General features: G+C 47.7%; 1 long non-coding RNA gene across 1 annotated transcript in view; it reads left to right on the plus strand.

Moving 5' to 3' along the window:
• The window catches only part of LOC144767344 (uncharacterized), a 43081-nt gene extending 23816 nt beyond the window's left edge, over positions 1-19265 (plus strand). Inside the window, exon 3 of the long non-coding RNA XR_013598157.1 lies at positions 18547-19265. This is a non-coding gene — a long non-coding RNA (uncharacterized LOC144767344). The remainder of the gene's footprint in view (positions 1-18546) is intronic.
• The last annotated feature ends 5309 nt before the right edge of the window (positions 19266-24574 follow it).

Raw genomic sequence — 24574 nt, forward strand, 5'->3', positions numbered from 1 at the left:
GATAATAGAGCATTTTAATATTATAGCTTCTACAATTAAAAATAGTCTGCGGGTAGAGGCAAAGAAACGGGCAAAGGGTAATAAAAGTTGGTTTGACAATGCATGTACAAGGGCACTGATTGACTTGAAACATGCTGTTCATAGGACACCCCGAGATCCTCTACAAATTAGAGGTTTTAGGAAAATATATAATGAGGCTTTAAAAAATAGGAAAAATGTTATAAAAAAGGAGGCCCTAGAAGCTCTATGTGAAGCATCACAGTTCAAGGATGCATCTGCATTTTGGAGGGCCATAAATGCCCCTTTTCTCTACGACAACCTCAAGGCGCGCATGGAGATTGCAATCACTGAGGAGGATTGGTTGTTACATTTTTCTAACCTTTACAGGTCCCAAGATGAAAGCCCTATTATAGGTCCTAGTACAATGGGTAATATAGGAATAGGAGTAGGGGCCGAGAAACTGGTGATAACTCTGGAGGAAGTTATGATGGGTTTGAAAGCAACGAAGGGTGGCAAGGCCGCAGGTCCTGATGGGATCCCAGCAGATTTGTATAAAGCAAATAGCGAGATCTGGGGCCCCATGCTGGTGCAACTTTTTAATGCAGCACTAGCAAGGGGTTTAAATCCGTCCTGGTTTACCTCGTTATTGTACCGATATACAAGAAGGGAGATAGACAAAATTGTGTATGCTACAGACCAATCTCCCTTCTAGACTCATCTATAAAAATCCTTGGCAGAGTTATCTTGGCAATACTTCAAAGTTGGGCTGAGGAGAATGAGATAATGAGTGACCTACAGTTTGGATTTCAGAAGGGCATAGGAACAATTGAACAATGTTTAAACTTAATGATTGTTCATCAAGAGTATACCAGGTTAAAAGGTGAACGCCTGTACCTTACGTTTGTCGACCTTACATCGGCGTTCAATTGCGTGTCACACGTTAAATTGTGGGCAATCTTGAAAGGGCTGGGCGTGGAATATCCTATCATTTGCTTTCTAAGAGAATTATACTCAGGAGCCACAGCATCAGTCCGTTATGGTAAGGGGGGCGAATGTACCAGAAAATTCGGCGTTGGACGCGGAGTACGCCAGGGGTGCGTCCTGGCTTCATTCTTATTTCTGGTTTATATAAATGGACTTGAGCATCATCTGCTGCAGGAGTGCAGGGATTTGCCCAGGGTTGGTAAGAGACCTATCCCTGCACTCTTGTATGCAGATGATGCAGTCCTAATGGCACGGACTCCCTTGGCCCTACAAAATCTGATAACATCCTTTGAGAAGTTCATGTTGAGTCTAGATTTAAAAATCAATTGTAGTAAAACCTTCTCCATGAACTGTGGCACAAGAACCGGAAAGCAGATGAGAAGAATGTTCATAAATAATGTTCCTTTGGAAAACACCTCCACTTTCCCTTACCTTGGTATTTTGTTCCATGAATCTGGGGTTTGGACAAGTGCTGTAAAGGCCAGAACTCTTTTGTTCTTAAAAACAATAATGGCCTTAAAGAATTTTATAAAAAAGTTGGGCAAGAAACCAATTAGAGAAATCTTAACTATATATAATGCCACGTGTACATCAGTAGCTTTGTATGGCTCGGGTCTTTGGGGGTATTCGAATATAAAATCAATTCAAATAGCCGAAAATAAGTTTATGAGGGATGTCCTGACAGTACCACAAAGTGTTGCGACCTACATCTGTCACACTGAACTTGGACAACCTCATATATCAGATATAATTAGAACACAACCCATCCTCTTGTGGCATAGTGTATTGACAACTAATGAGTGTGTCATGAATCGGGCTATGTTGCAGGATGTGTTAAAATTGGAAAATGTGGGTAGATTTGATTGGCTAGATTACGTTAAACGTTTTCTTATTGAAATTGGTTGCCAACAATATTATGATGATCCACTCACAATGGTTAATATATCCAGAAAATTGTTGAGAAAATTGTGTATGGAATACCTCGAGGAGAAGAGAAGGCGAGATGAAATGAATAAAAAGACAGTTACCTCGCATCTCCTGTTATTAATTGGTGATAAAATACAGCCATATTTAACCCTGCCGATGTCTAATTATGATCGATTTCTCTTGACACGTTTTAGACTAAATATTGTTTTTAGACTCTTGTCCTTCCCAGAAATGAATTCATGGTTGTGAAATTTGCCTATGTGCCCGTGTGATGAATCTTCGTCCCAATCTGATATCCATATGTTATTCTTTTGTAAATTTTATATTTTACCACGTAGGAAATTCATTATCCCAATCCTCAAAGAAATGAATTTATATAGATGTCGCCTAGCTTTTTTAGAACTTCAGAGAATGGGCACTGTTTTAACTGTTGCAGTAGTTTTAGGCTTTTTTAAACATATTTTTAAATTACGGAAAACAATTGGTGTTGATGAAATATAATAGATCTGTTCTTTTTTAAATTTCCCTGTGTAAATCGTAATTTCATGTTGTTGCTTTTATGGTTATTGTCTTTTAACCGAATGAAGTACTTTTTGAACTTTGAGTGCTTCAGGTGCCACTAACTCACTGCACCACAAGTCATCACCACGTAGCCTTATTAAGGCAGAATTCAGTAGGCAAAAGACATTGCTACCAGTGCGGCCCGCCCAGACCACACATCATCGCAGGCTCCACACACGCTGGTTGCTTCAGATGCTATTAACTCAGTGCACCACTTATCATCGGTGGCTGCACACACGCTGAATTGTCAATAACTGTGCAGATCAACTCAACGCCACGTGGCTGTGGGCCCTTGCTGACCGCTGCCTCCTACCTGCACTGCGGTCATCACAGCTCACAATTAAAATTGAGTCTTCATTCATCAATTGCAGAGTGCAGTAGGCAACTAAGTATAATGTCCCTCAAACCTACACAATATCCTTTTAGTATCCTTGCTTCAAGAATTTGTTTTATATCAGTTATAGCTTTACTACAATGACCAAATTCATCTTACGAGTCCAAACGAACACTGAATGGCAGTCTACACTGCAGACAGCAGAGCTCACAATTTGAACTATAACGTCCCTGAAACCTACATATTTCAACAGTGTATTTCATAAATGCTTCATCTTTTGTTCCATACACCTACACTGCAGACGGCAGGGCTCATAATTCAGATGGAGTCGCAATTTCAGATGACGCCGTCCAGTAGGCAAGAGACATTGCTACCAGTGCGGCCCGCCCGGACCACGCATCATCGCTGGCTGCCAACACACTGAATGCCTCTGATGACCCTACCTCAGTGCAGCACAACTCATGTACCCTTTATGATTAAAACTCTGTGTCTGATCCAATGATTACTGTTGTACTTGTTGCCAGCACCAAACATTCCCGGAGGGCTGGCTTACACTCACCCCACACGCATCCAGCACAGTCGTCACTGAACATGTGACCCTGGTAATAAAAAGGAGCCGAGCGCACGTGCCCATACCCAGTTCCACTATATATCTGTGTCTGTGTGTCCATTATGTATGCAACATGCTGCCCCTGGGCCATACCACATTACATTGTGCTCTGGACAGCGTATGTAACCATCTTACCTTTGACAGTGGGGGAAAACTTTGGTTATGTAACTTTGTCTCGGTCATTGTACAAGTACGTACCTAGAAACTGGATCATTAGAGTACCGCAAGGAGAGTGTATAGTGAATTTTTAAGTGCGTGGGGATTGGTGGAGTGATTGTATAAGTACATATGTTGGCGCAGTCTAACTCCGACAACGAGCTTGGCTCTAATTGGCTGCCCTCCATGTGCCAAAAGCTGAAACTTAAACTTTCCCTGGCCCAGTATTGCTACAGCTGTAACACTCCACTGAATGTGCAATAAACATTCATATCCACACAGATGTTTCTTGTCCACCATCTTTTTTGTATGGACTATGGATGAATGTAGGGTCAGTGATTCCCTGTACCTTCCATGTTGGCCATGTTGTGGGACTTGGCTCACAGAGTGACACATTGAAGCTTGCGATCCGGGTGGTGGCAGCACTACAACACGGACACCCGCATCAGTTGATTCCTCAGACAGCTGATGACGGAGCCACGCCCATAGCTCCGGAGTCATTCTTCACAGCCTCACGCAGGACTGGCATACGCCAGGCCAGCCCACTCCGCTCACGCTTACAGGGAAGGTCAACAACGCTACATGGCCCAGTTTTTCATTGTAGTGATCTGCTGGTCACAGGTCTAGTTGTCAGTATGCCACAGCCACTCCCTCACCGCTGGAATATATCCACACCATACCCATCCAGCACAGGAATCTCAGGACACTTGACCCTACCAATAAAAAAGACCAGGCGCACGTGCTCTACGCCATTTTAGAGTTGCTCGCACCTGATGCACTGCGGCCGGCACAGATACCCCGCCACCGTGATGGCCCGTCCCAGTGATCCGGACACCTCATGTTTTGTGTGCTGTGCTGGCCCGCAGTTTAGGCCTCAGCCATGGAACATCAGGGGCCTACCTCCACGTGCGTGGCCTCACTGGTCACTGAGTTAGTGGCACCGCAAGAACTGAGCGGGTGTGCAACCTGGATGATTATCGGTGCACTAGTATGTCCTCTGCCATGGCAAAATCAAGACGCAGCACCAAATGTAAGATTTGTCAGCTTGCGGAGCGGGGCTGCTTGATGTGGTGGGTGCCCTGTCCACGAAAAGGTGAGCAATGAGGCCTGGGTGCGCAGCGGTGGGCAGATAACTCTGGGTGGCAGGAGTGGATGGGGTGCAGCAGTCTGGATGCACAAAGGCAGCACAGCGATGAAGGCGTATGCAGTCGTATATACTCTGCCATTACTAATTCTGTACTGTGTTTCAGATGTGAGAGTTCGAGGGCTCCAATAGGTCCCGGCATGAGGTTGTAGACACAGTGGTGGCGTAAAGGTGAACTGTGAGGGTTTTGTCCACAGTGTGGGCACTCACTGTCCCACCTCATCTCTTCTTTTCTCTCCCTCACACTCTTCTCTCTCTCTTCCTCTCATACTGTTTCTCTCTTTCTCTCTCTCTTCTTCTCTCTCTCTCTCTCTTTCTCTCTCACTCTTCTTCTGTTTCTCTCTTCCTCTTTCTCACACTCTTTCTTTCTACCTCTCTTCCTCTCTCTCATTGTTTCTCTCTCTCTTTGTCTCTCTCACTCTTTCTCTCTGTCTTCCTCTCACTTTCTTTCTTTTTCTCTCCCTCTTCCTCTCACTCTCACTGTTTCTCTCTTTCTCTGTCTTCTTCTCACTCTTTCTTTCTTTTTCTCTCTCTTCCTCTCTCTCACACTGTTTCTCTCTCTCACTCTCTTCCTCTCTCTCTCACTCTTTTTCTCTCACTCTTCCTCTGTTTCTCTCTTCCTCTTTCTCACACTTTTTCTCTTTATCTCGCTCTTCCTCTCTCTCACTGTTTCTCTCTCTTCGTCTCTCTCACTCTTTCTCTCTTTCTCTACGTCTTCCTCTAACTCTCTCTTTCTTTCTTTTTCTCTCTTTCTTCCTCTCACTCACTGTTTCTCTCTTTCTCCCTGTCTTCCTCTCACTCTTTCTTTCTTTTTTTCTCTGACTTCCTCTCACTATTTCTTTCTCTCTCTCTCTCTCTTCCTCTCTCCTTTGATGGACGCATGACGCCAATCTTATCTTTCTTTATATCTAACAGGCTGTGATTCACGAATTGACATCCCCCAATACGGAACTCCCACCACTCAGTGCCACCAGAGCTGAACGCGTGTGCAACCTGCGAGGATGCGTGGCCATCCTGACAATCAATACCCACTCTGAATTGTGCGCTCTGCTTTACCACGAGTACGCACCGCCTGATGAGGTTGCTTCGGCATGTAGTGGACCCTCTTACACACATGCCGGTGGCGGAAGGTGAGCAGAGAGGCTTCTTTCCGCAGCAGCGGGCAGTCACCTCTGGGCAGTGAGAGTGGAAAGTGTGCAGCAGCCTGGGAGCACAAGAGCACACAAACACCTCTAAGCAGTGGGAGAGGATGGGGTGCAGCAGCCTGGGTGCGCAGCGGCGAGACAGAGAATTACGCGTGTGCACTTGTATGTACTCTGCCATTACTAATTCTATACTATCTTTCAGATGACTAAACTTGAGGGTGCACTATATCCCGGCACATGGTTGGAGACACACTGGTGGCAGAAAGGTGAGCTGCAAAGATTTTGTCCAGTGTCAACACTCCCACTCCCTCTCCATTTCTTCCTTTCTGTCTCTTCTTCTCTCTCTCATTCTTTCTTTTCTGCTCACTCTTTCTCTCTCTCTCTTTCTCTCTCTCACACTGTTTCTCTCTCTCTTCCTCTCTCTCACACTGTTTCTCTCTTTCTCTCTTTGTTGTATCTCACTCTTTCTCTCTTTCTTGTATCCTTCTTTCTCTCTTTCTCTGTCTTCCTCTCTCTCACTCTTTCTCTCTCTCACACTGTTTCTCTTTCTCTCTTCCTTGTGTCTCACTCTGTCTCTCTTTCTCTCTCCCACTCTTTCTGTCTTCCTTTCTCTCTCACTCTTTCTCTCTTTCTCTGTCTTCCTCTCTTTCACTCTTTCTATCTCTCTTCCTAGGTCACTTTCTCTCTCACTCTTTCTCTCACTTCCCCTCTCTCTCTCTTTCTCTCTCTTCCTCTCTCTCTCATCCTCTCTCACACACTGTTTCTCTCTTCCTTGTATATCACTCTTTTTCTCTTTCTCTCTCTCACTATTTTCTCTCTCTCTTTCTCCCTCTCTCTTCCTCTCGCTCACACTGTTTCTCTCTTTCTCTCTTCCTTGTATCTCACTCTTTCTCTCTCTCACTCTTTCTCTCTTTCTCTCTCTTCCTCTCTCTCACTCTTTCTCTCTTTCTCTTTCTCCTTTGCTGGATGAATGATGCACCATCTTATCTTTCTTTTTGTCTTACATGCTGTGATTCACATATGGTCCAGCGATGACACGCCATGGCCGTACATAGTTTTATTTGTTGTTGTTTTGTTTTAATAAAATGTTTTATATGTAAATCCATACATGACTAAGATTCTTATTTGTCCAACCTCACAAGCTTCTTCTTATTAATAATTGTACGACATTACCCAATTTTTTTATGTTCCAGATTCCCTAACGTGGCTGTAACATTTATTTGTGGGGGTGGGGATGAGGGGGGATGGCGGACAAGGAGCTGCTGCTGGGGGATGTTGGAGCAGTGTTGGGTGTCTGACCTGCATGATCGTTGCCTCCATTGCATTGCATATGTTCTCAGAGACTTTCAAGCCGGCGGGCTGGCTTGTAGATGAAGAGCTGCAAGCCGACTGGCCGGCTCATAGAGGGAGAACCGCGGCCCATCAGTTTGCAGAGGGAGAGCTGCGGACCTGCTTGCAGAGGAACACCTGGGGGCCGACTGGTGTAGGGAAAGGTGCGGGCCGTCGCTTCCAAAGGGATAGCTGTGGAACAGTGATGTGGGGAGAGGGAGCGTGAAGAGGGATCTCGCAGAGAGAGACATGCAGTATATTTCCAGTCTTGGCTTCACAGATACAACTGCGGGCCCAAGAAGTCACACCCGAAGAGCTGCGAGCCGACAAGTGGTTCGCAGAGGGCGACTTGCGGGCCCAAGAAGGTTGTTTGGGGTATGCTGGTGATGTGGGAAGAGGGTGCGTTACCTGCTGATGTGGGGAGACGCAGCCTGAAAGGGGTATCTCGCACAGACTGAGCTACTATGGTATGTTATCAGAGATGCCTCGGACAGATGCCAGCTGACGGACTGAATCACAAAATGGCTTTTCAATGCTCATATAGAGTGACTTATGAACAGTTCGCACCCAGGTTCGCAGAGGGTCAACTGCGGCTCGTGGGCTCGAGAACTACGGGCCGTCCGCTCCCAAAGGGACAGCAGCGTAGTAGGTCGCAGAAGTAGAGGCACAGCAGCGTACTAGCTCGCAAAGATAGAGAGCTGTGAGCCGACAGACTGGCTTCTAAAGGCATAGCTGTGAAGTGGTGATGTTGGGCAGAGAGACCATGAAAGGGTTATCTCGCACAGACAGAGCTCCGGTATATTAAATTGCCCCCGGGACCTTTGTTTTATATTTTCACTCGATGCGAGGCACAAGATGGCTGCTAACACTACTTGGTTTGAAGTGTTAGCAGCCAATCAGAGGACACTTCCTGGTTTGAAGTGTTAGAAGCCAATCAGAGGCAAGTGTGTACTCGGGAGTTATGCTCCACCCAGATATATATATATATTTTTTTCTTTAATATCTCAAAAACGGCGTGGCCAAGATGGCGGAGTGAGCGGTCGCACTCTCTGCGAGCTCCTCCAAGCCTGGGCCCTTAGACCGCTATTCTGCACTGATCTCCTCCGCGTTGCTGAGCCTCAGCAGCGGGAGGTAGGGGGACCCCAGCGACGTGGCCTGAGCCGACTGCGGACCCGTGGCTGCGGTGAAAGTCTCCGGAGGCACTGCCGAGAGCGGCGGCGGCCCTGTGCGCGGTCCGGAGTCGGAGACGGGACCTGTCTCGTGGCGGTGGCGCTGCCTGGAGGTGCCCTGGACCTGCGTGGCCTGCTTGGCGGTGACGGAGGCGCCGGCCCGACCTTTCGGAGGGTCTCGGAGGTCCGAGACGACCAGCGCCCGGGAGCGGAGGAGCTGAGGTGCGGGCCCCGGCGTGGGCCGCTACGTGAGGCCGGGGCTGCGGCCTGTGCGCCGGACCTTGGCGGGGTTCGGGAGCCCCCTCGGCCTGCCGCACGCTATTGAAGGAGCCGGGGGGGGGGGCCTGCGGCAACACTGAAGCAGCGGGTGATTCCGGCGACGGAACATACGCACAGGGGGTCAATCAAGGTCTACAACACTGCTAGTCGAGTGGTGCCACGAGACGCTGCGGCTGCGCCCTATATTTCTGATCCTGGTGTTGCTTCACGGGTGGCTCCCGGCCCGGCGGACCTCATCGGTTGAGGCAGAGAGGGTCCGCTCGGCTTCCCCGCCATAGAGAACGACCCTGGCTACTGTGCCGATGCTTTGGGCAGACGAGGCCTGAGGGCGGTTTGGCGCTGAATCGGCCTGCCCAGCGGTTGCCTACACAGGTGGGGTGGCGCGGAGGACGGACAGCGTGGTGTGGACTACCCCCCTGAGCGATTGCCATCGAAAGTGGAGGCGTGCTGCTTGCGCCTGACCTGCACAGCCGGAGGGCCTCTGGCAGTCGGCCGGATCTAGAGGAGGCCGGCACGGCGAGGGAACTGCCCTGGGGCTGGTGACCGGTTGGAGCGCTGGCGGCGATAGCTTGGTGAGCAGAGCGCCTGAAAGCCCAGCGACCACTGTGCGGGCAGTGGAGACGGTGGGGGGCTCCTCTCGTGGCGACACCAGGGCCGGCACGGTACCAGGACTGGGGGCTCTGCAGCAGTACCCGGCCTGGAAGTGGAAGAGAACGGAACGCTGTGCACGTGGCTGAGGGGCTGCACAGCTTGGAGAGCGGCGTCGGCCGGCCTGGTGGTGCCCCAGGGGCGAGGTGAGCGACAGCGACTGACCGGCGACATCACGGACAGCCCGGGAGGGCGCTATCCCGCGCGGAATGGCCGGCAACAAAGGGATCAAGAAGGGGGAGCGAACTTTGCCGGACATGTTGAGCAGAAGCAATGCGAGACAGGATCGAGGGCAGCAATCCTCGAGCCCGCCGGGTGGCTCCCAAGGAGCGAGTGGAGGGGAGCCTCCGGTCACCAGATCTTTTCTGGAATCCCTTTTCAGCTCCCTGAGGGAAGACTTTCAGACATTGAAGCAGGAGGTGGCTGGAGAAGTGCGAGAGGTGCGGAGGGAGGTCGAGGGCCTGGGTGAGAGGGTGGCCACAATGGAGGAGGCCGGACACGCCCGGGACGAAGAGATCTCGCAGCTGCAGCAGGAGGTGGTACGGTTGCGGGACCAGCAAATCGATCTTCAGGCACATGCCAAGGACCTTGAGAACCGGTCCCGGAGAAACAACATTCGGGTCCGGAGAGTTCCTTCCGGAGCAGAGGAAGAAGACGTGGCTGGATACCTGAAAGACTTGTTCGGAGAGGTTCTGGGGGAGCCGGCCGACTTCTCCATCTGGATAGATAGGGCGCATAGAGTGGGCCCGCGGCGCTGGTCTTCGGCACCTCCTCCGGATATCCTAGCCTTCCTGCCGGACTACCCTCTGAAGGAACGGATCCTCCGTGAAGCGCGATCGAAGCCATCCTTGGAATTCCGAGGTCATCGGGTGGCCCTATTTCAGGATCTGTCGGCGGTCACGTTGCAGAAACGCCGGGCCTTCAAAATCGCAACTGACTTCCTGCGGGAGCATGACACTCGGTATTCGTGGGGCCACCCCTTCCGCATTATCTTCCGTTGGAACGGAACCCTGCATCAGCTACTCTCTCTCCAGGACACCTGTGGAGTACTGGGAATCACTGCAACAGACGAAGAAGCACCCACTCCACGCCGACGGCGCGTCACCAGAGATGGCTGGCATTCGGTCCCTGGTCGACGGTCTTCTACCTCTTCCGCACGGCCGGATTCACCCACTATTCGAGCTGAGATGGACAGCGCTGTGCGGGGAGTGGCCAGGGACACGGCGTCCGACGATGTTGCACTGACAGCTTGAGAAGAACTCGGGGGGAGATCGACATCGCTTCAACTGTAATGCAGGTTTGAGGGCCCGGGGGAGGGGGGGGTGGGTTGGAGCGTAGTGGCTGGACGTCCACTTTTGTGACTTGCCACAGACTTGTCCGCTGAGGACCGGACTGGGACAATGGGATCTTGGGAACAGTTGGGGAACCAGGGGGGGGGAGACAGGGTTGTTGGGGGGGTTCCGGTTGCGGGTCAGGGTTGGGGGTGGTTGGGGAGTTGAGATGGGGGGAAGGGATCCGGGAGTTGGGAGGGAGGGGGAGGGTCGTCCAGTGCACGGTACGGTTGTTGGATGTTCTAGCGATGGTCATACACCTTAGCTTGCCTAGACCGGGAAGCTGCGCGCACACATACATTTCCTTCTTTGCCTTGCTGCTTCTGGTAACGTTATGGGCGCCCATGCACCCTGCCTTATACGGGCGGGACCCTCACGCCTTCTTCCACATTCCTTTCTATGCCCCCTGACACTTTTAATGTAGTTACCCTGAACGTCAGGGGTTTGAATAATCCTGTCAAGCGGCGGGCAGTGCTCTCTCTCCTTGAGAATACACACGCGGACATATGTCTACTTCAAGAGACGCACCTGCTGCCGCAAGACACACATAGGCTGCACTCCCGTAAGTTCCCGTCACAGTTCTTCTCATCCTGCACCACTAAGACGGCGGGGGTAGCAATACTGGTGGCCAGTCGCTTTAAAGGGGAGGTCCTCCACAAGCTCACTGAACAGAGGGGCAGACTGTTAGCATATCGGTTTAGGATTGGGGGTCTTATTTTTACAATTGGGTCTCTGTACAGCCCTAATGAACGACAGGAACGTTTCCTGCGATCGGCGGTTGAGGATATTACTGCCTCGCAAGACAGACATATTATTATCGGAGGAGACTTTAACATGGTCTTTCATTCTGCTACGGACAGGTCGGCGCAGCGCTACCCGTAGGTCGGGGAGTTCTCGGGCGACTGTAAGGAGTGGCTGGAGGAGGTGGGCCTCCTTGATCTTTGGCGTCACCTGCACCCCACGGACAGGGACTATTCGTACTACTCCCACGCACACAAGACATACGCGAGGCTGGACCACCTGCTGGTCACGTCTCCAGTGCAAGCGCTGGTCTCGGGATCGGACATGGGAGTGTTGTCCTTATCGGATCATGCCCCGGTCGATGCTACGTTGTGTCTGCCTCCGGCAGCTCTCCCCCCCAGGACGGGGCGCCTCCGTGACACCCTGCTGCAAAGGAAAGTGGTGGTGGACCATATTGAGGACGCGATCCGGGAATATCAGACTCACAACGACAACTCTGACACCGCCCGGGCCACACAGTGGGCAGCCCTGAAGGCAGTCCTCAGGGGGGAATTCTTAGCAATCTCCTCTGCCGAAAATAATAAAGAGAGGCAGGCTAAGAGGGAAGAACTCACCGATAGGGTCCGCGAGCTCGAACAGATCCATCGCAGGACAGGGGCCCCTAGAATATGGCGGCAGCTCAAGGGTGTGAGGAAGGTCCTGGCGGCCCTGGACTTGGACCGAGCGGAGTACGCTGCACTCCGGCTGCGCCACACCTTTTACACAGGGGGGGACCGCTGTGGCAAGTTACTGGCCAACAGACTCCTACGGGGACGGTGGAGACGGATGACGCTCGTATTGCAGCCGTCTTCCGCGGGTTTTATGAAGATATCTATACTGGGGAGCCACCGGACGAACCAACCATGGCCGCATATTTAGACTCGGCCACCTTGCCCTCCCTAGACCCCCTGCAGGTGGAACACTTGAATCGGGATATCAGGATAGAAGAGGTGATCTCTGCCATCGCCAGGCTTAAACATGGCAAAGCGCCAGGCCCGGATGAATACACCACGCTCTTCTACAAAACGTTTTGCACGACGCTGGCCCCTATCCTTACCCGTCTTTTCAACTCGTTTGCTGCACCGGGGGCCATCCCGCCTGATCTTCTACGGGCTTCCATTACAGTGATCCCCAAACCTGGGAAGGACCCGAAGCACTGTGGTTCTTACAGACCGATATCTCTGCTGAATGTTGATCTAAAATTATACACGGGGATCCTAGCCGCCCGCTTAGCCCCTCACTTATCCAGTCTTATAGATCCTGATCAGGCCGGTTTTGTCCCGGGGAGACAGACGGTTGACAACACAAAACGGATCGTCCACCTGCTCGAGAAAGCATCCCGGATTCCGGGGGAACGAATGATGTTAGCGGTGGATTCGGAGAAGGCGTTCGACCGAGTGCACTGGCCTTACGTGGAACAAGTGCTGGTGAAGGGGGGCATAGCGGATAAATTCCGCTCCATGATCTTTACCTGCTACAGACGGCCAACTGCTGTGGTTCGCATGAATGGGTATACCTCTCGAGACTTTAACATCGAAAGGGGCACTAGGCAGGGATGTCCACTCTCGCCCCTGCTCTTCGCTCTTTATATGGAGCCGTTCGCCCAACGAGTGCGGGGCAACCCGGCGGTGGCGGGAGTACGGATGGGAGGTTTCGCACACGCTATAAGCCTCTGCGCTGACGATGTCATCCTGTCGCTTGACGAGCCCCGGACGGCCTTACCGGCCTGCATCGAGGAGCTGGCCTCCTTTGGCGCGGTCGCGGGGTTTAAACTGAATATGGGAAAGTCGGTGGCTCTAGATGTCTCCCTTGAACCGGCCACTAGGACCTACCTACAGGGCCGATTCCCCATGATTTGGTCATCAGCGGCGGTACCCTATCTGGGGATCCAGATAGCTCCCACCTTGCCGGCCATGGTATCATTCAACTACACGGCACTGGGTGCAAAAATCAGGGAGGAACTGGGCCGTTGGAATCGCGGCACCCTCTCCTGGCTGGGCAGGATAGCCGCCGTTAAAATGTCGGTTCTGCCGCAGGTGCTTTACTTGTTTCTGACCCTACCGCTCCAGCCGCCGGTCGGGTGGATCCCGCAACTACAGGCGGACGTTTCGCGCTTTATCTGGCAGGGGAAAAAACCCAGAATGCGTAGAGCCCTCTCACTATTGGCTCCTGAGGGTTAGGGATACCTGACTTTCGTAGGTATTTCCGGGCAGCGCAGCTGCGTTACCTCGTGGAATGGAGTAGGTGGGAATCCGACAAGCACTGGCTCTTCCAGGATCAGGCAGTGGCGGGTAGGCCCTTGCAGGAAATCCCATTTCTGCGCCGGATTCACCGGCCCAAAAATTTGTACGCCTCCTTTGTTACTAGAGTGCCACTGCGGGTCTGGGATGCCACTGCCATTACGTGTGGCCTCACCTCTTTCCCGTCGCCACTCACACCGTTAGTGGACAATCCAGACTTCACCCCAGGAATGGAACGGGGAGCATTCACACACTGGAGACAGGCAGGATGTTTTATTTATTTTATTTATTTTATTTAGGGGGTTTTGTAAAGCGCTTGGTGACGCACAGCGGCGTGTCCCCGCGCTGAAGAGCAGATAATTACTGGAGCTTACACATGCGGAACAACTTACTGTGCGAATAGTACAGTTTTAAGCTTTGCTCTAAAGATTGGTTCTGATGGTTCTAATCGCAACGCCGTGGGTAGCTTATTCCATCTAGAAGCTGCAAGGTGCCTGTAGAGCCCTGTGTCATATGTACGCCCCGGAGGGGGTTGTCCCCTTCACGCAGTTTCGCCAGGAGTTTTCACTCCCTGAGACTGAAAGGCACCGCTATATGCAAGCTCGCCATTGGGCTCTTCAACCGCAGGTGAGAGAGACGGCTGATAGGCGCTTTCTACCATATGAACAGTGGCTACTAACGCGTACGTCGGACTCAAAATTGATTACGGATCTCTATAAGTTGCTACAACCGCCCTCCACACACCTCTATTACCCTGGGAGGGAACGTTGGGAAAGGGAGTTGGGGAGGACACTGAGCCCTAAAGAATGGGAGCACATATCCTATAGAGCAAGGCATTCGGCGTACCACATGGGTCTCACTGACACACTGACTAAGGTCTCCACCTACTGGTACTACACACCAGAACGGGTTCACGAATTTGACCATAGCAAGGAGGACACATGTTGGAGAGGGTGCGGGCACCGAGGTACACTTACACACATTCTATGGGACTGCCCACTCCTGGACACATACTGGAGGGAAGTGTTGGATGACAATGATACCCATTTTGGCATTGAACTACCACGCTTCCCCGCATACACATTGCTGGTACTCCCGAATGGACTGATGTACCCCCTCAGATCCCGTAGGGGTAGGCAGATTGCCATTGCGCTAGGTTCAGCGGTTCAAAATATCCTGATACACTGGCGCACTGCCACGACGCCCTCTGTCACAGGTTGGCTCCATAGATTGTGGCACATGTTGGGAATGGATAAGTTGTCGCTCACAGTGGCGGGGGATGTAATGCAATTTACTGAGCTTTGGCAGCCATTTCATTCCTTGCTGCTAACAGAATTTAAAGAACTTACCTGTCCCAAGTACCTCCGCCTCATGCGGCTCACGAACCCGGCAGCACAGGCCCCGTGACTTGATGGGAGACTCACTTCCCCTGTAGGAGGTGGCTTTGGTGTACACTTTGGATGGAGTCTGTGCACTGGACGTAGGGTGGGGAGGGGGGAGGGGGGGACTGGGATCCGGGAGTTGGGATGTTGGGGTTTTTGGGGGGGCGTTTGCAATGGAAATGTTATCTCATACGGCGACAGTGCATACCATGTATGGCTATGGCGGACTGGTACACACACACTGCACTTGACAGTTCCAGCTAGGGATGGGGCTCCACCCGCCCTAACAAGATGCTCCGTGATGATGTATGTTTGTCCTTGTATGTTGTGCTGAATAAAATACTTTCAACCTAATATCTCAAAAACTACTGAACGGATTTACACCATTTTACCAAAAGCGTGCTTTCTGGACCAAGACCTTTCTCCCTGCCAAATTTGGCATAATTCCGTTCAGCAGTTTGACCTGTAGCCTTGTCCAAAGTTTCCACGTTTTGGGACCCCCCTTTTTTCTCCGCCCCCCCCCTTGACCAATCACCCCCAAATTTTCAAGATAGGAGCTGATCAAAAAAGAGAAACTTTTTGGAAAATTTCGTAAAGATTCATCAAACGACGGCAAAGTTATAAGCATATGGAGTGCGCCAGGAAGGGGGCCTCGCAACCAATCCCAACATGAGTGAAGCCCCGGGCTGCGGGGACCCAGTGGGCCCCTGCATCCCCAGCGAACACCCGCTATTATTTTTTAAGAAATGCCCCCGGAACCTAGCCCACCCAGGGGCCTCATTAAAATAAAACGCAGAAACCCGCGACCCCAGCGCGAATTATTTTTTTAAATGTTTTTTTGGGACCTGGGGTTCTTTCTGGGACCCCTTGAGCAGACCTAGTGGGTCTGGGTGTTTCTACCCTGCCCCCTTCTCTTATTTTATTCCTTTGTTTCTCTGTTTTCTGATGACTCGCTTTTACTGAGTCACAAGATGGCTGGCAACACTTCCTGGTTTGGAGTGTTGGCAGCCAATCACAGTTAAGCTTATGCTCTGGACTTAGGCTCCACCCAGATATCAAAACTTTAATTTTTTTAATTTTACAGCAACTACAGAACGCATTTACACAATTTGAAAAAAAGCTCGCTTTCTGATCCAAGCACTAAATTTTTGCCAAATTTGGGGTAATTCCGTTCAGAAGTTAAGGCTGTAGCCTTGCCCAAAGTTTCCTATGGGAAATTGATTTTTTTACTCTTATTTTTTTAATTTCTCAAAAACTACTGAACGGATTTACACCATTTTAAAAAAAGGTCGCTTTCTGAACCAAACTCTTCTTTTTTGCCAATTTTGAAGTAATTCCGTTCAGCAGTTCGGGCTGTAGCTGGTCGCAAAATTTCCTATGGAAATTAACATGAGAAAAATGCGTTTTGGGACCCCCTTTTTTCTCAACCCCACTTTACGAATCACCCCCAAACTTTCAGGATAGGAGCTGGCCTGGATATACTTTTTTTTTTAAGAATTTCGCATAGAATCGTCAAACGACGCCAAAGTTATTAGCAAATCAAAAAATGCTTTTCCTATGAAAACTAGGTTGTAACTATAAATACCTACTGGCGACTGCCAGTAGTTATTATATATATATACCACGCCCACACTTTACCTACTTCCTCAGGTACACAAAAACCAAACAGAACCCCCAGGAAGGCCCATTGTGTCCTCTATTAATAGCCTATTGGAGAATGTATCGCACTATGTAGATTATTTTCTCAAGGACTATGTAAATGAACTTACATCTCACATAGAGGACACTAAAGACTTTCTCCAGAAAGTAGAAAACATTAATTGGGAGCCTCACTTCTGGTTAGTATCCCTAGATGTAGAGAGTCTTTATACATCAATAAGACACAGGGATGGTTTGAAGGTATGTGAGTACTTTCTACAGGCAAGAAGTAGACATTTGAAAGCCCACTCTAGAATGCTGCTACAAATGATAGAGCTCTGTCTCGAAGAGAATGTGTTTCTATTTGATGGTACTTTGTACAAACGGATACAGGGCACGTCGATGGGCACCTGCTTTGCCCCCAGTTATGCCAACCTATTGGTAGGATGGTGGGAGGAGCAGGTGCTCAGGAACGATGCCCTAGAACAGTGGACAAGTAAGGTGAACATCTGGCTTCATTTTATTGATGACATTTTCTTTGTTTGGGAAGGAAGCGCAAAGGAACTACTCAAATTTGTGAATGTACTTAATTTGAACTGTTTAAATTAAAAATTCACAATGAAACATAGTCAGAGTACCATTGACTTCCTAGACATAAAACTAGGGATTGTTGAGAATCGGATTGAGACTAAAATCTTCAGGAAGGAAACAGCTGGGAACTCGGTACTCCATTCGACAAGCTGTCACCCCCCCAGCTTTAGATGGGCAATACCCTTTGGCGAGTTTCTGCGCGCCAAGAGGAACTGTAGTTCCCAAGAATCCTTTGAGAGGCATAAGAAAGCAATGCGTGAGAGGTTTACTGTGAGGGACTATCATCCTAATATGCTTAAGAAGGGAGAGGTGAGAGTCTCTCAAATTGACAGGAAAGATGCTTTATTCAGAACACCCAAGAGTATGCAAAATACATCCAATGCCCCCATAAGACTTATAACGACATACAGTACTCAATCCCCCGAGTTCAGCAAGATTGTAAGGAAGAGATGGGATATCCTTTTACAGGACAAAACCCTGAAAGAGAGATTAGGTCAACACCCATCGATAACCTACAGGAAGGGCAAATCTATTAAAGATTTAATAGTACAGAGCCATATGGAAAACAAAAAGTCATGGCTGGAGACGAAGGGAGGATTCCAAAAATGTGGAAAATGTAAGGCTTGCAGACATAGTACTAATGTAAGGGAGGTCGTACTCAGCAGGGTGAACAAGAAATGGAAGATCAACAAGAAAATTCTCTGTACCACAGACTTTGTAGTCTATGTAGTAACATGCCCTTGTGGCAAATGGTACATTGGGTCAACAACATTTCCAGTCAAAAAGAGAATCCTGGAACACTGGCGTGCAATTACCAACAAGGATTTTTCCTACAGCACAGCCAAGCACTTCCATACCCATCATGATGGGGACTGGACCAAGGCAACATTTTTTGCCCTTGACTCAATTCCCAAACATGTGAGAGGAGGAGACAGAGTGACAGCACTACATAGAGCAGAGTCTAAGTTCATCCTTCAGGCAGGCAGTATCTCTCCTATGGGGATGAATATTGATGAGGAAATGTATGTACATTTGTGAAATTTTTCTGACCGAGAGCTTCCTCTGCCCGCTTCTGGATATCCAGATTCCATGATAATCTGATGTTATATGATTTATGATTTGTTACTGTACAATCAATTTGGTGTTTTTGGTGTATTGTTAGCAAATTGATGACTTGGAGGACCTAGACTAATATTGAAGATTGAGATATTGAGATGAGATTGTATTATCTATATATGTTCAGCCACTACGGTTATTTATAAAACTAATCATAACCCTTTTACTTTTACTTCTTCTAGAAACCGGGCTGTTGATGGAGTGATAATGTGCATCACGGATAGAAGATATGGTTACGAGCATAACAACTCCACAAAAATTTACACATTAGCGATGAGCACGGGTCTATATTGATACTTATATAGATATCTTATTTATTTTTGGAACTTCCAGTAATGAGTAGAAGGGGTGCATTTCCGTGTAAATGTGATTTTCTTATACATTGAACCTCTTGTAGTTTTTGATTACTAGTCTCTATAATCTCTGAGTTAGTATTGATATACTCAGATAATTGGTGGATTGAGGAGAATACATAGGATATGGGAGGAGCTGTTAATTAGTTTGGATGAAAGATTGATTCACAATGGTACTACACCTGACTTAACCTGCTTTCCTTCTTTCTTCATTTTCCTTTCCTTTCCCAAAGATTTCTCTCCTGATCCTTAATTTCACCTTTGCCGCCTGTCACCTATGTTTTCGCTCTTCCTTAGTAGCATTCTGACCTCCTTTTGCGTATTTTGAGTTCTCAGAACTGAATATGAAATCGGGTACTATACCCATTATATATTTTTTTGTAACTTAAATGAAAATTCATCATATACCTTTCTGCTAAAATACACCACACACCTTGGAAATGTGCCTTACAATTTAAATCAAATGTTCTTTTCTATTTTAAACGTAATGGCACATTTGGAAACCCTGTGTGAAATTGAACACAGAGTCTCTCTTCCTTTGTTATCCTTTTGTTATCTATATCAATTGCAAAATGTCCGTGGTGGTCATGTGACCAAGAGCCCGTGAGCTCGAAACGCGTCTGTTTTTGTGCCCAATAAAGAAAATTTGATCGTACCTGGCTGGTGTGGCTTGTCGTCCCTTCGTCGAGCGAGAGGATCGAGTGGATATATATATATATATATATATATATATATATATATATATGTTCCAAACACAGTCACCTGCAAATGAGGAGGCCCACACAGACGCTTTCTCTTAGCCACTTCTTTAATGGAGAAACAGCGCGCAAACACAGCAGGAGTGCCTCGCTGTACTTTGTCCCAAAATCTTCCCAACGCGTTTCATGCCAGGTCGCACTTCGTCAGGGGCAAACAGGTTTTCAACAGAGTTCCGGTCACGGCTGCTGATAAAGCACCATTAATAAAAACTAAATTAGAATGGGAGCTCGCACAGCTGAGGGTAATCGAGGTAATGTCTTTTAGGCAGTAAGTGTGCAGCAAGAGGAAACACTGTCTGCGCTGGCAGTGTAGAAACCCAGGTACTAATACAAAGCTCACTCAGTTGAGAGAGCACCTCTGCGCACAACAATAAAGACCAATAGGTCTAATTCAATTAAGCATGAACGTAAAGACGTTGGTTCAGTATGAAGTGATCATCAGCTTTCACATTTTATTCATGTTTCAAAAGTGAGAATCAAGAAAGTTGTCCACAAGTGAATATCCATCCACGGTTAGTCTATTCCAAACAAATAATCACGCATCCCGATGCATTTCGGGCCAAGCCCTTCTTCAGGGGAATACTCTACGAAAACAATCCAAAATGAAACAATTCAGTCTTGTATCCAAAATAAAACATATTGAGTTACATACGTCATAGAGTGTGTGAAAAAATGCAATCGTGCAAAAACCTGAGTAACCAACAAAGTTATGTCCCCAGTGAATGAAGATAAAAGAAAAAAGCTCCAAGTGCCCCTTCGAACCATGATCGCTGTAATATCACAAGGTGAGGTGAAACAGATTATTAAAGCCCTCTGTGGTAAAAGATATGGAGTAAACCAAAAGCGTGTTTAAAACGAGTAATCTGACGCCGTTATAAAAATCGTGCTCCAGAACCAAAATAACCCAAGATAACGTGCAGCTTAGTGAGTCCCAACCAAGGTACTTACATCGTGCAAGCGTGAAGCGAGCTCCGTGAAGAGCCGCCGAGTCGGTGATCAATCAGCGGAGCCGTCGTGAGGAAATACAATAAACCAAAAGTGACCCGGGAAATAAACAAAGGACTACCGGTCAAGTGTAGCTCAAGGGGAAGTGGTGGACAAGGTGGGGGCCATATTGGAAAGACAAATAAAACGATAGAAAGCCAAAATAACATGCAAGATAAGTGACACTGTAAGAGTAAGATAACAAAAGGCATGTGATGAAAACACAGGATAATGAGTCCAGCAAACATGTAAGAGCAGATTACAGATAGCACAAAAATTCCATACGGTCATTGAGACCATGCGGTGCCATGGTGGACATCAGGCGGATCCAAAAGTTCTCTCTTTTCAGAAGAGTATTCTTATTGTTCCAGGTAATCTTAACTTGTTCAAGTACTTGAAATTTCAATTGGGCCACACTATGTCTATGTTCCATAAAGTGGGTAGCCACACTGGACTTCAAATTCTGTGTACGTATATTGCTTTTATGTTCAAGAATACGTGCACGGATCTTTCTCTCCGTGTGCCCAATATAACATTTGCCACATGGGCACTTCAGCATGTAGATGACGTTACTACTATTGCATGTAGCGTTCACTCTCAATTTTATGACGTGTCCTTTCATGGGGTGAGTGGTTCTGTTTCCAGGGATGCAGTTCCCACAATTGCTGCAGTTGTAGCAAGGTCTCAAACCATTGTAAACCAGTGGAGTGGTGATCGAGGTAGGTTTTTTCAGTAACTCTTTGACATTACGACCCCTGGTAAAAGCGAACATGGGAGGTTGGTTAAATAGGCCATTAAAGTCAGGTTCCATTGCAAGTATGGGCCAGTGTTTCCGAATGATATGCTGAAACTGATTTGACATCTTTGAGTGTTTGGAAACTACAACCATGCGGTCAGTGGTTTTCTTTGGTTTGGATTTGAGTAATTCAGATCTCGCAATTTTGTCAGTCCTCTCCATGGCTAGCTCCAAAATGGGTGTGGGATACCCACGTGCTTTGAGTCTCCCCAAAGTGTTTCTGAGAGCTTGTTTACATTCGTGGTCATTGGAAACTATACGTTTCACTCTTAGTAGCTGGGCAAACGGTAAGTTGTTTTTGAGGCTAAGTCGATGAAAACTACTATAATGTAATATGGAGTTTCTGTCTGTTGGTTTTCGATATATGGTTGTGAACCAGTCATTTGGGTCTCGATGTAATTCCACATCTAAGTAGTGGATGCATTTATCACTGTAATCCCAAGTCAATTGGATACGTTCATTCACATTGTTCCATGATTCTAGAAAGTTCACAAGGGTTTCAGAAGAACCTTCCCATAGTAAAAAGACGTCATCAATGTACCGTAGGTACAGTTTCCCATGTTGAAGCCAGTTGTTTTGGCAAAGAATGTGTGACTCCTCAAAAACTTTCATATAGATATTAGCGTAGCAAGGAGCTGCCGAATTGCCCATGGCAGTACCATTCAACTGAAGAATCCATTTATCTAGTACATTGAAGTAGCTGTGATACAAAGTGTACATAGTTAATTGCATCAAGAAAACTTTCAAGTCAGAGTCCAAATCTGATGAAATTAGTGTTTGTTCAATGGCTTCCATACCGCCATCATGGGGGATGGAGGTATAAAGTGAACATACGTCCACCGTGCACATAATTAAATCAGTGAAGAAGGGCTTGGCCCGAAATGCATCAGGATGCGTGATTATTTGTTTGGAATAGACTAACCGTGGATGGATATTCACTTGTGGACAACTTTCTTGATTCTCACTTTTGAAACATGAATAAAATGTGAAAGCTGATGATCACTTCATACTGAACCAACGTCTTTACGTTCATGCTCAATTGAATTAGACCTATTGGTCTTTATTGTTGTGCGCAGAGGTGCTCTCTCAACTGAGTGAGCTTTGTATTAGTACCTGGGTTTCTACACTGCCAGCGCAGACAGTGTTTCCTCTTGCTGCACACTTACTGCCTAAAAGACATTACCTCGATTACCTTCAGCTGTGCGAGCTCCCATTCTAATTTAGTTTCTACTGATTTCTGCCTTTGGACCTCAGCACGCTTTGACCATGAATTTCGATTCGGTCTCTGGCATGACCGACCTTAAGGCGAGTACATTTGCCTTTACAGCAGCTGATGCAGACAAAATTTATGGCCTCATTCAAGATGACATCTCTTCCACAGGCAACACACGAAGTGCGGAGAGCAACACCAGACAATTACTCTACTTGTTAAGAAAACAATCCAATCAGAAATTGCATGCCAGCACTTTGATTCGGTACCACCGGGCACAACGGATCCCCCGGGGCTTGAGAGTCCCGTTAAAACCTCTACTTTGCAAGAACAATGTTAAATTTGTTGAGCGTTGGTATTCCATCCTCAATAAATGTTCCCTCGACTTGATCCTCCTGATCGTCGAGGAGCTATCCAAGACTTTGGAAGAACTAGCTCAAGAGATCACGTGCGTAAAAAAGGAGCTTGACGAAGCCATGCCAATTGAAGAATTCACTAAAATGCTGGAAGATCTACAGATTCAAATTGATAAACACACGAAGGAGACACAGGAAAGAAAACTTCGTAAGTTCAAGAGAGACACCATCGACTACAAGCTCGGCGAGGTGTACACCTGGGCAGAGGTGTACGCCCGCCGACGCCCTAACAAAGTTTACAATCCATTTTCGGGTAATGAGACCTCCTCGTCTGAGGATGACAACAGACAACGGCCAACACGCGAGACACCAAATGCTGATCCTCAAACACCAAGCACATCCACCGATCCTGCGGTTCATTTTTTAGAATCAGGCCAAGCACAACAAAAAGAACCCGGGGGAGAAAAACCCGCCGAGGAAATCGGAAAAAATCAAGCAACTACGAGGCAGAAGAAGACCAACCGACGACGATAAAACCGGATGAAAACCTGGTTATCAACATCTCCTCTACTGTTCTATCAACCCAAGAAATTAACACCTTGCAAAAAGGTCAATCATTTGTGCCTACCACTCGGTCCAACACCTTGGAGTTAGAAGTTAGTCTCTTTAAACTAGTACGGAACATCCGTTTGAGACATTACTTTCAGAATATAAGTCCTACACCTACACTGGAAGATGATATGCTGAGAGGACTTCGCCCACATAGCACCTTCCTGGCTCCGCAAAGTCATAAGATCATCGATTCTTTTGAAAATTTGGTTAGACAGGAAATTTCACACTTACCATTTCAATCTACTATGAAACATGGGAATCTGTCCAAAAAGGAGAGAGACATTTTAAAAAAATTGGCTGACAATCCTAATATCACTTGCATGAATGCGGATAAAGGTGGAGCACTGGTGGTTATGGATACCACTTTCTACGTACAACGGATTGAGGCTCATATCAATGACCCCAACATTTATGACTCTTTGCCGGGAGATCCAACCCTAGAATTTTCTAAAAAATTGATTGAAATTATCAACTCAGCATTTGATAATGGCACCATTGATGATAGAACTAGAAGATACTTAACCCCTACCAACCCCAGACCTCCTGTCATGTACATGCTCCCCAAGTTGCATAAGCATCCGACCCAACCTCCGTTTCGGCCGATTGTATCTACGAGAGGAAGTATACATGAGAATACTGGCAAATTCCTGGACAGGTATTTGCAACCGTTTGTACTCAAATCTCAGTCTCACGTTCGAGATACGACAGACTTTCTGGCTAAGCTTGAACCCGTCATGAATGACCTCAAAAACACTGATTTAATTATGTGCACGGTGGACGTATGTTCACTTTATACCTCCATCCCCCATGAGGGGGGGTATGGAAGCCATTGAACAAACACTAATTTCATCAGATTTGGACTCTGACTTGAAAGTTTTCTTGATGCAATTAACTATGTACACTTTGTATCACAGCTACTTCAATGAACTAGATAAATGGATTCTTCAGTTGAATGGTACTGCCATGGGCAATTCGGCAGCTCCTTGCTACGCTAATATCTATATGAAAGTTTTTGAGGAGTCACACATTCTTTGCCAAAACAACTGGCTTCAACATGGGAAACTGTACCTACGGTACATTGATGACGTCTTTTTACTATGGGAAGGTTCTTCTGAAACCCTTGTGAACTTTCTAGAATCAT

Source organism: Lissotriton helveticus, chromosome 7 (assembly GCF_964261635.1).
Source record: "Lissotriton helveticus chromosome 7, aLisHel1.1, whole genome shotgun sequence".
NCBI classification, from domain to species: Eukaryota; Metazoa; Chordata; class Amphibia; order Caudata; family Salamandridae; genus Lissotriton; species Lissotriton helveticus.